This window comes from Oncorhynchus clarkii, chromosome 20 (genome assembly GCF_045791955.1).
Source record: "Oncorhynchus clarkii lewisi isolate Uvic-CL-2024 chromosome 20, UVic_Ocla_1.0, whole genome shotgun sequence".
In the NCBI taxonomy this organism is placed as follows: domain Eukaryota; kingdom Metazoa; phylum Chordata; class Actinopteri; order Salmoniformes; family Salmonidae; genus Oncorhynchus; species Oncorhynchus clarkii.
In genome coordinates, this window is record NC_092166.1 from 21616218 (window position 1) to 21631404 (window position 15187).

Consider the following 15187-nt stretch of genomic DNA (forward strand, 5'->3'; position numbering starts at 1 on the left):
GGTGGTTTTCAAATCTTTAAGGCTTTTACATCTGAATTTAGCTTCCAGGCCAAAAGTTGGCATACTGAATTACTTTGGGGTTCAGTGCATGGCACCATATCCAGCATATCCAGCTCATACAGTAGATTCACCACTAAAGCTCTCAGTATAGGTTATAGTGACCCCATTAGTGATGGTACCTCCCGTCACAGTAAAGTATAGTGTACGGTAAGTGACTGTCTGCTGTATGCACTGCTCCTTTGCGCTTCAGACAGGAAGAGGAGAACTCTTTACTTATTCATCCACAAACTTCTCCTGCCTCTTTCATCCTCTTTCCCCCCACTGTTTTAATTTGAGTCTTTTCCCGTAATAATGGTGGTGTGACACTGGGGTTTTGCATTTATTTATGTGTTTCCCTGCCTGGGGCTGGGGTAGGGCAGGGTAGTTCTGAGGAAGAGGGCTTCTCTCAATAAGGAAGGAAGGTATAAATAGCTGCTGAGCATCATCACTAAAGCCCTCAGCCTCCCACCTGCTACCTTCTACCCCTTAACCCCCCAGCCTCCTGCCTGCTACCTTCTGAATGCTCAGTGAATATTCAGTTCATGATGCAGTATATTTCATGAGCACCCTCATATAAGTTTAATATGGTAATGTTGGAAAGGGGGCTGCACGGTTTTGTTAAGAACAATAGTATGTTCTGGGTGGCTAGAAAGAACACTGTTTTTAGGAGTGTGGTCTCCGTTTAGTTTGCCCTCTCATCCTAGAACAGAGAATAGTTGAGGTATGGGGCTGTTATGAGTTCCACCAGAAGTCAATGTTTCATCTATTCATTTGTTCCATCTATTCACATTCCGTATGAGTAAATACTGTACCGGTTTGTAAGGGCTTCCTGGAGCAAACTTAGACCATCATCGATCTCAGCCCAGAAGGTGAATTCGGAAGCGGGTTATGACATATGTACTGTAAAAGAAAACTACTGAGCTCTGAAAAGTGAACAGTTTATTGTCTCCACAAACTGCAATGTGTTCAATAATACTGTGACTGTCAATTACCCAGCGAGACATCCACAATGATCCACAATGACCCTGCCACTAATGTGCTCTGGACACCATAACAGCATACCAGGTGCTTTAACTGCATATACATGAGATGGTTTCCTATCCTCATCCTATCACAGCCAAGGATTCAGTAAATATATGTATCCAGATATTTAATGGGGCGTCGGTATTAAGATTGTCGCATCAGGTCAGTGTCTCGTGGAAAATAGTGGATACAGAATCAATGAACACCAAAGCAAGGCTCCGGGTTTGTGTGTCTTAGGGGGATTGAAAATAGCTTCCATCCCCTCCGTTCCTCCTCCACTCCCAGGAAACCATTAAGATGTGCCTGGCCTAACTAGTTGAACCGCTTGCTCTCTAAATGATCCATGACAAAACAGAGGCATGACATTGTCATCTGCAAGGCTACAGAATTGTTTTAGTCTCTCTCGTCGTCACTCTTTCACCAAGCCACAGCAACAGAAGGGAAAGCCAGACAATTGGATTGGTTACAACATTTTAACAAAGGTTACAAAGGTCTCCACATAGAGTATCTTTGCTGCTCTTACCATCCTGGGATGAAAGGAACGTTATACATCTTCCTAAGTCTGAGGAGGGTTTTAACCTTCCAGACATGGAATGGTATCAACTCACTACCCAAGGCTTTTACTTGAGACATATAGTTCAATTCACTAAAGAGGAACAATGGGTACATGTTGATGAAGCACATGCTCATCCTCAGAATCTTTTTATGTGTCTATTTTCAAAGGATAAAGCTAAGAACATGAACAACTTCATAGTTAAGAACACAATGACAATAAGGAAGAAAATGAAATGTATTTTACAAGAACCAATATTACTCCCTAAAAACATAACCCTATGAAAATATCCTTAGATAGCTTTTCAGAATTCACCAAGAAATTGGTCCACATAAATGACTTGTTAATAGGAAATACATTTATTTCCATAGCAGAATTAAAAATCTATTTTGGACTGACAAATGTAGATATTTTCATATAAATGCAACTTAAAAGTTTCATATCAAGAAATTTCGATATGAAATCTTGTGTACATCAGAGACATTTTAAGGGAATCATATTTGAGTCAGAAAAGGATATTCATACGATAGATAATATTTTAAAAACCTTGCGGATAGCCTATCCAACTTACAATCTCTTCAAAAAAAATCTAAACAGCTGGAACGAAGACTTAAAAAGAACATATACTTTTGTGGGGAAAAACTCATTCTGATTGACTGGACCTGGCTCCCCTGTGGGTGGGCCTATGCCCTCCAAGGCCCACCCATGGCTGCATCCCTGCTCAGTCATGTGAAATCCATAGATTCTGGCCAAATGATTTTTTTTCAATTGACTGATTTCCTTATATGAACTGTAACTCAGTAACATTTTGAAATTGTTGCATGTTGCGTTTATATTTTTGTTCAGTATATATTGGCACAATGGAGGGAATGTTGAAATGTAACTAACAAAATTACATTTAACGAAAATATACGCTTAATCCAGTATAAACTAATGTATATAATTTATTACACATTCTACAGCACAACGGCAGAGTCATGTCTTAAGTGTAAAACTAACAATGATTCACTAATCAATGTCTTCTGGGAATGCTATAAAGTCCAAAAGTTAAGGTCGGAATAAGGAAGTTGGCTGTCAGAAATATTACACTGTAAATGTACTTTTAATCTGCCTGTCTGCATATTTGAAGACATGCATATGGTGGTGTAGTGAGATACCCGATGGGTTGGATGATACTTTTCTCGTCAATCATCTTGAAAAATCGTATACTTAAAAACTGGAAATCAACCAATCCTCCATTGGTAACACAATGGAGAGATAAAATGATTTATTATCTAAATGTTGACAGTGTGTGTGGGCGACTGAGAGAAACAAAATGGTGCAGCTTCAGGCCATGTGGCGGAGAGTGATGGATATGGGGGTGTGAGCAGGTGGGTCAGGGCAGGTGTGATGTTGTGGATGTTCATCTTGCTGCTTGCATAACTTCATATAGAATACCATATTGCATGTGTATTGTTCTCAAAAAGAGGAATTGTAGAGACATGGCTTGGCTTTATAATTGATCTATTTATTTCTGATATACTGTCTCTAATGCATGTTGAGGTATGCAGAATGACAGTTTTAACCTGTACGTACATTGCACATGAAAAAGATCAGAGGATTTGAGACAGCCCTATTGGATTAACCCTGGACCTGTTAATACAATAAGCTTAGCTGGATGGTCATGAACTATAAATAATAGTATGAGTGATTTGGCTGGCACTGTACAGATGGTATGATGCATTATAGTTTGATGTTGCTGTGCTTTGACATTTTAGAAGTTCACATTATGTTAGCTTGCCATTATTGCGACCATGATCAATTTATTTTGTTAATTTATGACCAAGGATTCCTATGTGGATATTTTTGGTTTGAGAATATAGATATAGTTTCATATTGTATATATCCTCGATCAAGTATAGCAATATCTACCCTCCCCTACCTCTCATGACTCATTTGCAGTATTGCTTCATCAGAGTGTTGTAAAATATACGTTTTTATATTTGGTTGAGAGCTATAAGTCAGTCAAATTGGCTGTAGCATGTCACAGTTTGACAGAGTGGCAGCTTTGATCAATTATCATCAACTGTCTGATAAGTGTAGTTTCAACAAGCAGACAAACTGCCAAGGCAGCTGGAAAGAAGGTTGTGAAAGTCAAATAAGATGTAATATCACTGTATCCTCAATGTAAAATGTCCTCAATGTCAAAACAAGATGGCTTTAGGAGACAAGAGGAAAGACATACAGTAATAAGCCGTTTCTTTTCCCATCATGTGACAGCAGATATTCCCTTTCCAATTAAACAATCCCGTTGGACTTTGAAACTGTTAGTCAGGCATATAGCTAAAAATAGAAACCTCAATTAAGGTTTTTGTTTTTTTAAATATATTAGCATAAAATGAAATGAAGAATTGTTTGAGTGACAATCTGCCTCAGAATGAAGGGACACTGCAGACTGATATTTAACAGCTGAAAAGGTCAGGTTTAAGGGCCATCCACACCAAGGATAACTATGACGATAACTATAATAACCAATGGACCGTTTATCTTTTTATCTTTCAATCAGCTGATCAATGCATCCTACTGCACACTGTAGGCCTATTAATCAGGTGATAACAGAGACCATTCATCAGTGCTTCAGGGTGTTCACTGTCATCGTGACAACTGCAAATAACTTGTACTTCAATGTACATGTAATGAAAATGTACATGTAAAATGTACATGTAAAAATCATTTAAATGTAGCAATTCAAGTCATTTCCATTTTTCTAATGGTTGTCAATTAGTTTGGATCCTCTTTTTCATTGTGCTCATCTCTCTGCCTGTCTTGTGCAACAGTTCATTTGACCTAGCCCTATTATACATTCAGCAATTAGCAAGAGCAAGCCTGCTTCTCTCCAGAAAACCCAAACCGGCTGCGCGCAAGCACCATCGTGCATACATTTATTTTGTCTCCCCACACCAAACGCGATCTCGACACGCAGGTTAAAATATCAAAACAAACTCTGAACCAATTACATTAATTTGGAGAACAGGTCGAAAAGCATTAAACATGTATGGCAATTTAGCTAGCTAGCTTGCACTTGCTAGCTAATTTGTCCTATTTAGCTAGCTTGCTGTTGCTAGCTAATTTGCCCTGGGATATAAACATTGAGTTGTTATTTTACCTGAAATGCACAAGGTCCTCTACTCCGACAATTAATCCACACATAAAACGGTCAACCGAACCGTTTCTAGTCAATCTCCTCCTTCCAGGCTTTTTCATCGTTGAATTTATGGTGATTGACATCTAAACGTTCATAGTATTACCACGACAACCGGCAACAGTTCATCTTTCAATCACCCACGTGGGTATAACCAATGAGGAGATGGCACGTGGGTACCTGCTTCTATAAACCAATGAGGAGATGGGAGAGACAGGACTTGCAGCGCGATCTGCGTCAGAAATAGAAATGACTTCTATTTTAGCCCTTGGCAACGCAGACGCTCGTTGACGTGTGCAAGCAATGTGGGTGCAATAATTGAATAACATAGATTCCTAAATGTATTTTGCAGCGTTCGCGCATGCGATGCGAACGGTGTAGTCAGGGTATTAGTATAAAAAAGCCATAAATAAATAAATACATGTCCTATAGATTTTGTAGCCTATAGCTTTTCCTGAACTTTCACGTGAAGAGGAATAGCGCACAGGAACAACTGGAAGAGAGGCTAGAGATGTGTAGATGAAGTAAGAAGCTAAATATTAGCTCAATAGTATGTCATTCATTAGTTAAATAGTAGGGCTTTAAATAGGAATCGGTCAAAGTGCGCTCTTCCCGGCTGCGCTCTTCAGCCATGGACATGCAAAGCTCCACTATTGATTAGGCCTACCTTTTTAGACAATAACATTATTCTACCTAGGCTACAACAACACAGTGCAATGAGGAAAGTATTATTGTTATCAAGTGAGTACACAATTATTGTCTAGGGCTGTAAGCTGTAGTGATTTAGGCTCATTTGAATAACCGCTCAAAAGTCCTGTATTGAATGCTTCGTGCCAAAATAACTCCATACAGCCTTATTATGCAACCATTTGGACGAGTTAATGGTCTATTCAACAGTTTACAAGGTCCAGAAAGGTATATTAGTATATTAGCATGCTAGTCATAGTGTGTATTTTGTCAGGATGTATCGACATTAACATATACTATCGGAAAAAATGGCCTTCTCATGCTGTGTTTGTGGATCTTCATTCTCCCGATTGGTCTTATAATTAACGTGGCCACCAATATGCTCACGCATGCTCATTTATTCAGGCACGTTTACCATGTGCTCTGCCTTCTCTCCTCTCCAAGTAGTCTCGCGCACCTAGAACCAAGAAGGCTTCAATAGAACACTTTTGTGATTGGTTGTCAATGTTTTATCGCCGGAGGGAAAAAAATAGCTCATAAAGTGATCTAAACGATAGCTCGTTATCGTTCTCCACTCTTTTTGTAGTTGTCATTGTAGTGTGAACACTCCTGTTCACTTCAATTAGAGCGATTTAGATTTTTCTGTCGTTATAGTTGTACTTTGTGTGGACGGCCTACATATCTCTTTATAGTTACTGGACTTACTAGTGTTGCTCTGCCATAGGTTCAGGACATGATCATAACATGACGAGAGTTCTGTATTTTAACAATGTATCTCACATCAGTGTCAGCATACAGTACATTAATGTTGGGCTTAGTATACAGTATAGTTAAGCAATAAGGCCCAAGGGGGTGTGGTATATGGCAATATACCATGGCCTTATACCACAAACCCCCGAGGTGCCTTATTGCTGGTAACTGGTACCAATGTAATTAGAGCAGTAAAAATAAATGTTTTGTCATACCCGTAGTATATGGTCTGATATACCACGACTGTCAGCCAATTAGCATTCAGGGCTCGAACCATCCAGTTTATAAATCAAATCAAATTTGATTTGTCACATACACATGGTTAGCAGATGTTAATGCGAGTGTAGTGAAATGCTTGTGCTTCTGGTTCCTACAGTGCAGTAATATCTAACAAGTTATCTAACAATTCCCCAACAACTACCTAATACACACAAATCTAAAAAGGGTGAATAAGAATATGTACATATAAATATGTGGTTGAACGATGGCCGCGCGGCATAGGTAAGGTACAGTAGATGGTATAAAATACAGTATATACTGTACATATCATATGAGTAATGTAAGATATGTAAACATGATTAAAGTGGCATTATTTAAAGTGGCATTGTTTAAAGTGACTTGTGATCCATTTGTTAAAGTGGCCAGTGATTGGGTCTCAATGTAGGCAGGAGCCTCTCTGAGTTAGTGATTGCTGTTTAGCAGTCTGATGGCCTTGAGATAGAAGCTGTTCAGTCTCTTGGTCCCAGCTTTGATGCACCTGTACTGACCTCGCCTTCTGGATGAGTGGTGTGAACAGGCAGTGGCTCGGGTGGTTGATGTCCTTGATGATATTTTTTGCCTTTCTGTAACAACGGGTGCTATAGGTTTCATGGAGGGCAGGTAGTTTGCCCCCGGTGAAGCGTTGTGCAGACCCCACCACCCTCTGGAGAGCTTTGCAGTTGAGGGCGGAGCAGTTGCCGTACGAGGCGGTGATGCAGCCCAACAGGATGCTCTCAATTATGGATCTGTAAATGTTAGTCAGAGTTTTGGGTGAAAAGCCACATTTCTTCAGACTCCTGAGGTTGAAGAGGCACTGTTGCGCTTTCTTAACCACACTGTCTGTGTGGGTGGACCATTTCAGTTTGTCTGTGATGTGTAGATGCATAATGTACTGCATTGTAGCTAGGTACTGCCACCACGGCCCCTTACTACATCAATAGTTAATAGTCATTATCCCTGGATACTGCAATTATTTTCCATTGGATTCAATTATTCATGTCATAAGGGTGTATAAGTGAAATGTTTACTGATAAGTGCCATTGGGCATCATGTCTAGCGGATTACCATATTGAAAGATTTAATATGGATTAGTTAAAAGGATTACTGGTGTTACAGTGGTCTCTGATGGATAGGGGTTGGAGAGTCTTTTGGCCCTGCAGTGTGACACACACACACACACACACACACACACACACACACACACACACACACACACACACACACACACACACACACACACACACACACACACACACACACACACACAAAGCCCTGACCCCACAGACCTCGCCTCTCTTCTCTTCCATCCTACTCCGACAAATTAAATGTGCATCATGTGCGCCAGGGATGGTCTCCATTGGAGGATTCATGCTGCCTCTGGCCAGCAGGACGTAACAACAAAGACAGAATGTGTATCCCAAAAAGCACCCTATACCTTTTATAGTGCACTTCTTTTGACCTATTCCCTTCATAGTGCATATGGCTCTGGTCAACAGTAGTGCACTATAAAGCCAGGGAATAGGGTGCCATTTGGGACGCATGCAGAGAGGGGATATGAGAGTGGGCGAGGGGAGGGAGAAAGGAGGCAGTCCTAATGTGAGAAAAGGCAGAATGCCTGTATCAGTTTCAGGCCCTGTGGGGAAATAGAAGCGTTTAGAAAGTCATATGGAGCAACAGAGACACAGGGCCTGAGTGGACCGGCCGGGTGGAGCATGTTAGAGGATTTACAGCTATATCATCTAGTATCTGCGTTATGTAATTAAGGCACTGTAGTGGACTACACAGACCAATGATGTGGATGTTAGTGTTCAATGTTTGTATCCAATGATATCCCCAAAGACAGTTGTCTTCGTGAAATTATTTTTCCTTTGCAGGGCTGATGAGCCATGATGTATTAGGTCAAAACAGTAATTAATATTCATCATGCTATGCTCTACACAGGGTGTTGTCTATCATGGGCATATCTTACTGACAGATCTACTCAGAGTTCTAGCAGAAATGTAAACAGTATTTTCCTTTGAAAGAAAATAAATGCCCTGATTGATTTATAAGGTTGTAAACTTTGCAGTGGTGTAAAGTACTTACGTAAAAATACTTTAAAGTACTACTTAAGTAGTTTTCTGGAGTATCTGTACTTTACTTTACATTTTTGCCTACTTTTACTTCACTACATTCCTGAAGAAAATAATGTAATTTTTACTCCATACAATTTCCCTGACACACAAAAGTACTCATTACATGTTGACAGGAAAGTGGTCCGATTCACACACTTGTCAAGAGATCATCCCTCGTCATCCCTACTGCCTCTGATCTGGTGGACTCACTAAACACTAATTATTTGTTTGTAAATTATATCTCAGTGTGCCCCTGGCTATCCGTCAATAAAAATGTAAAATAAAATTGTGCCGTCTGGTTTGCTTTTGATACTTAAGTACATTTTAGCAATTCCATTTACTTTTCATACTTAAATATCTTTAAAACCAAATACTTTTAGACTTTTACTCAAGTTGTATTTTACTGGGTGACTTTCACTTTTACTTGAGTCATTTTCTATTCAGGTATCTTTATTTTTACTCAAGTATGACAATTGAGTACTTTTTCCACCACTGATACTTTGTGTGTGTGTGTAGGTGATTCAGGTGATTCAGTAATATGCATTGGATAAAGTCAGAATTCCAACTAATTAAAATACACTATTGCTGTACAGTGCCTCAGACAAACCTCCTTGAAAGTCTAATTTACAGTACTATCAGTGGCTGAATCACAGCTGAACCTTTCAATATATATAGTGTCTACTGTCTAGCAGAGACCCACTTGAGACTTGAACCTTTGACTCCTTCATTCAGGAGTCCAGAGTCCCAATTACAACTCCTCAGCTCCTCCAATTACATTCTGACGTGTCCATATAGAAGTCTCTGTGGTGCAATACCAGGAGAATGAAGGAATCAATGTTCAACACAGTTGTTAGTATTTACCAATCAGTTACCAGTCATTGAGATGAGCTCCATAAATGACAGAACATCTTTATTTAAATGCTGAATAAATTGTGGTTGTTTGTTAAAGTTTTTCCAATTGGCCATGTAATAGTGAAGTTTTATTTTATACATTTTATTTTTTACTGTCGATATGATGACGTAACCGTTTGAGTCATTTTAGGCTCTTTACTGAAGCAAGTGGTCTTTTTCAACCCATGTCTAAATTTAGTTGTAATCCCTCATCTCGTCCTGTATCAAATCTGCCATTATTTATCCTCGTTGTGGAGCCATCTTGCCTTGACAGCAGTGTGCGTGTGAACCATTGGCCCTGAGTGAACAGACCAAAGGTGAAAAATGAAGCAGGCAGGCATATTGTACCAACCGCCCCAAAATGTTCAGTACATGCCAAAATGATGCCGTGCCCCTTCTGTGCCTTGTCTTGGCTAATCCAACGTAGACCAATGATGTTTGCAACGGATAATCCCTGACGGTTGCTTGACAGTTGTCTTTGACTTTTGGAATATTGTTTAATCTGGAAATTAGCCATTAATATGGTTGACAGAAGGTGTTTACATTTTAAATGCTGTTTCTGTAATCATGAGCAACATTTGTGACAGACCCAGGCTTTGGAGGATTAATTTAATTGGAATTAATGCAGTTTAAAACATGTAACAACACTTGATTAGCTGCTTAAGGACAAACATAATCCTGGTTTCAACAACATTGCTCGATTAAAAACTTCAGATTGGATTCAATTTAGGTCCATTTGAAAGTGAAGAATTAAATACTTTTTTACATTTTGTAACTGGGTACTTTTTCTTTCTGGTCAAGACTGAAATATTTTTGAAGGTTGAATCTGAAGAATATCTTTTGTTGATTATGTTAAAGTGGCTGAATGTCTGAGGGTGCTGTCAAGAGTTGTAGAGCTAGAGACAAATTAAACAAACAAAACCCATACAGATGCTATAGAGACATTTCCCCCATTTCAAGCTGCCCAATTTCATTTGCACCTTTCAAACAAAGCCAGCACAATTTAGACGATTGTTGTGCTTTGTTGTTTTCGCTAAGCGTAAGAAAGTAGCTTAGACAAAAGATTCCCTCTCTATATTGCCTTAGTCACAATCAAAGTAAACAGCAAACGTTGTTTTTGGTGGTTGTTGCTCCAAGCGCTCAGGCTGCAATATTACCAGAGCTTGTTAATTTCAGCTCCAGCTGAACAGTTTACAGTAATTACAGTAGATTGAGAGAGTCTAGGGAAAGACATCCACCAGTTCAAAGGCCAGCTCATTTTGTACATAATCTGGATCTTTTGGTAGACTGGGATGAAGGCTGTGAAGGTTGGCAATTAGAATAGCACATCAGAATGCGGACAGAATGGGGAATAACTGCAAGACGAAAAAGTCAAAAATTGTGCAGAAAAAAATCACTGTAGAAGCAAGACCTCTCGTGGTGTATCCAGAACCACAGATAGAGATATACTGTATGTCTCAGGGTGTATCCAAATATCTACTTAGGTAGATCAATTGGTTTGACTCTAATGATTGCCAGAAAGCAGATGAGCTGTAAAAAGCCAGAAGCTTTGCATCATTGCAAGAGTAAGAACACTGGCAATACCAAATTGTATGTACATATGTACATTTATGTACATTTTTGTCGATCTGCCCTGAGTTAGCTCAGTCCCATGGTGTTTATACTTGCATACTATTGTTTGTACAGATGAACGTGGTACCTTCAGGCATTTGGAAATTGCTCCCAAGGATGAACCTGTCTTGTGGAGGTCTACATTTTGTTTTCTGAGGTCTTGGCTGATTTCTTTTGATTTTCCCATGATGTCAAGCAAAGAGGCACTGAGTTTGAAGGTAGGCCTTGAAATACATCCACAGGTACACTTCCAATTGACTGAAATGATGTCAATTAGCCTATCAGACGCTTCTAAAGCCATAACATAATTTTCTGGAATTTTCCAAGCTGTTTAAAGGCACAGTCAACTTAGTGTATGTACACTTTTGACCCACTGGAATTGTGATACAGTGAATTATAAGTGAAATAATCTGTTTGTAAACAATTGTTGGAAAAATGACTTGTGTCATTCACAAAGTAGATGTCCTAACCGACTTGCCAAAACTATAGTTTGTTAACAAGAAATGTGTGGAGTTGTTGAAAAACGAGTTTTAATGACTTCAACCTAAGTGTATGTAAACTTCTGACTTCAACTGTATATACAAGAGTATGTGGACACACCTTCAAATGAGTGGATTCGGCTATTTCAGCCACACCCGTTGCTGACAGGTGTATAAAATCGAGCACACAGCCATCTAATCTCCATAGATAAACATTGGCAGTAAAATGTCCTTACTGAAGAGCTCAGTGACTTTCAACGTGGCACCGTCATAGCATGCCACCTTTCCAACAAGTCAGTTCGTCAAATTTCTGCCCCGCTAGAGCTGCCACGGTCAACTATAAGTGCTGCTATTGTGAAGTGGAAATGTCTAGGAGCAACAACGGCTCAGCCACGAAGTGGTAGGCCACACAAGCTCACAGAATGGGACTTCTGAGTACTGAAGCGTGTAATCGTGTAAAAATCGCCTGTCCTCGGTTGCAACACTCATTACCGAGTTCCAAACTGCCTCTGTAAGCATCATCAGAACAATAACTGTTCATCAGAGCTTCATGAAATGGGTTTCCATGGCCGAGCAGCTGCACACAAGCCTAAGATCACCATGCGCAATGCCTAGCGTCACCTGGATTGGTGTAAAGCTCACCACTCTGGAGCAGTGGAAACACTTTCTCTGGAGTGATGAATCACTCTTCACCATCTGGTAGTCCAACGGACAAATCTAGGTTTGGTGGAGGAGGAATAATGATCTAGGGCTGTTTTTCATGGTTCAGTTTAAGCCCCTTAGTTCAAGTAAAGGGAAATCTTAGTGCTACAGCATACAATGACATTCTAGACGACTCTGTGCTTCCAACATTGTGGCAACCATTTGGAGAAGGCCCTTTCCTGTTTCAGCATGACAATGCCCCTGTGCACAAAGCAAGGGTTTGTTGAGATTGGTGTGGAATTACTTGGCTGGCCTGCACAGAGCCCTGACCTCAACCCCATCAAACACTTTTGGGATGAATTGGAATGCCGAATGCGAGCCAGACCTAATCGCCCAACATCAGTGCCGACCTCACTAATGCTGTTGTGGCTGAATGGAATCAAGTCTCCGCAGCAATGTTCCAACATCTAGTGAAAAATATTCCAAGAAAAGTCGAGGCTGTTATAGGACCAACTCCATATTAATGTCCATGATTTTGGAAGGAGATGTTCAACAAGCAGGTGTCCCCATACTTTGACCATGTAGTGTATTTAGCATCAGCCTATTGCAATCCCACAAGAGTGGAGGCTGTTATAGCAACAAAGGGGGGACCAAGTCCATATTAATGCCCCTGATTTTGTAATGAGATGTTCGACGAGCAGGTGTCCACATACTTTTGGTCATATAGTGCATTTCCTGGTATAAGTAGGTCAACGGATGCATCTCAAATTGCATAGGGCTCTGGTCAAAAGTAGTGCACTATATAGGGAATAGGGTGCCATTTGGAACGTAACAGGTTGAGGAACCCAGCAGCAGTATCCTTGGTATTGCTCATGTTCAGACACTGCTAAGGCCACACTGTACAATAAAAACTGCACTGGCAGCCTCTTAATTTACACATTGAATAAGTAGCAGTGATGCACTAGTTAGAGAATTCCTGGTGGCAGGCGCCAGACAAGAAAAAGGCTATGGCGTCAAGTCACTTACAAAATGAAAAAAGTTGAGGTTCCTTAATGTTGCTGCTTGTAATCATGAAATGTTATTGAGTGCTCCTGATGTCTTCCATCTAATTCATCTGAATACATTGACTGTCAGATATTAGAGATTAGAAATGTGACATTAAATGTGATATGTAATTACAGAGAATAGCACTGTTCTTGCTATTGGACATGTATAGTACATGCTGTTAATGCGACCCGTTAGCCTATGGCCGTCGACTTCAATCACACACAAGAATAGTCGGACAGTACGTTTTTTATCCTGACTCAATGACAAACAGCACTCGCTCCTCAGTCTTCTTTATAAAACATCCTGCATCGGATTCATTTCCAGAATTGCTGCTTGTATCAAAGGTCCAGTTTGGGGCCGGCAGTCAAGCTATTTGCTGGTACAGGCCCTTCTGTTCAGATACCCATCCAGCTGGCAAGGCACAGGGCTTGTATGTGGTCCAGTTCAACCTCCATCGCTGCTTGCCTGTCTGCCGTGGCCATGGGCTTATAGGGATTGGCCCGCTGAGGGCCCAAACCTTCTGTCCTCTGCCCCAATTAGACAGAGACTGGTTGGTTGATTCAGCCAACTGTCTTTGGGAGAGAACCACAGTCTCCTATGTTACTGTCAACCCATTATCATCTCTCTCTCCGTCTCTCCGTATGCCGTACTTGGCTATGTTTGTCCTTTTTGCAATGTTGTTTGACTAATATTTTCAAGCTCTAGAAGTTAATGAACAGGTAGTGAGTGAGTGGTCTTTCATTGTAGCCACCAGCTACTGTTTAGCGTACTGTGCCAGTGTGATGGCAAAAAATCGAAGCTAACCAAGGCTGTGCTTTTCACTTTTCTTGGACTTGTCATGAGTGTTTGGCTTCTATTTTTCACTCTGGTGGGTGCCCTACAATGAGTCTATGTTTTGGCTTCCTATCGCTCCACAATTCAAAACACTTTCAGACAGAGTTGTGGACTCGAGTCACATGACTTAGACTCGAGTCACAAATTGTGTTACTTGAGACTCAATTTGATAGAAAATAAAATAACTTAAAATAACTTGCAATAATAAATAAATATGCAGCTCCAAAAATTGTTTGGCGATCAAGAATATGAACTGCTCACCAACAATGGGGCAACAATTACTAGCATAGGCCTACTGGTCTTTTGGTATGTAACAATTGCTTGAAACTGCTAATTTACTTATGAAGCTTGCGTTTTGATTTTTTTTGTTAAAATTAGTTATTACTTTGGCGAAGATGCACCATAGGAGTGGAGAGTGCTTCTTTCTCTTGTTTAAACATGTTTGCTGCTGCTTTTACACGTTTAATGAATAGGTCCTATGTGGTAAATCTACATTCCATTTAATACTACAATGATTATTGCGTTTTATCATTCCATCCTCGTACTGTTTATTCCAACACGTAGTTATTTGTGTTTCATGTTTGATAGGCCTAAAATAAATTTTCCTTTTATAGCCAACCATTTCTAACCCTGCTCTGAGTGGGCACAATGTTTATTGTGCACATGAATGTTCGCAAAATACTTTTTATTCAATGTATGGTTTCCTTTGTTCGTATTTCCTGGGTCATGTCAGAGTTCCACGTGTCTCTGTCAATTTGGATGTGCGTAATAGGAGCACGCTCACCTCAGTGCGCATAGAAATAGGCTACTGGTTCTGCTTTTCTTTTCTTCGTCAACTTTGTGTTATTTTTCTTTGTGTTCTTGAACGTAGCCCTGTTTCTTTGTGTTCTGGAACGTAGCACTGTCTTTAATTTTTTTGTTCATTGATTTCACCTGTGTTCGTTTCTCACCTGGGCTCATCAGCTCCCTATTCAGTTCAGTTCTTTCAGTTTGTATGGTTGTTTTTGACTGCCTACCTGCTTGACCATTGCCTGCGACCATGATTCCTGCGAATCTATACCTTTTTCTCCCTGAGTAT

The 15187-nt window shown here is 40.1% G+C and overlaps 1 protein-coding gene across 1 annotated transcript in view; it reads left to right on the forward strand.

Moving 5' to 3' along the window:
• Positions 1-15187, forward strand: part of LOC139377326 (beta-1,4-galactosyltransferase 2-like) — a 131440-nt gene that overhangs the window by 23910 nt on the left and 92343 nt on the right. The window lies entirely within an intron of this gene.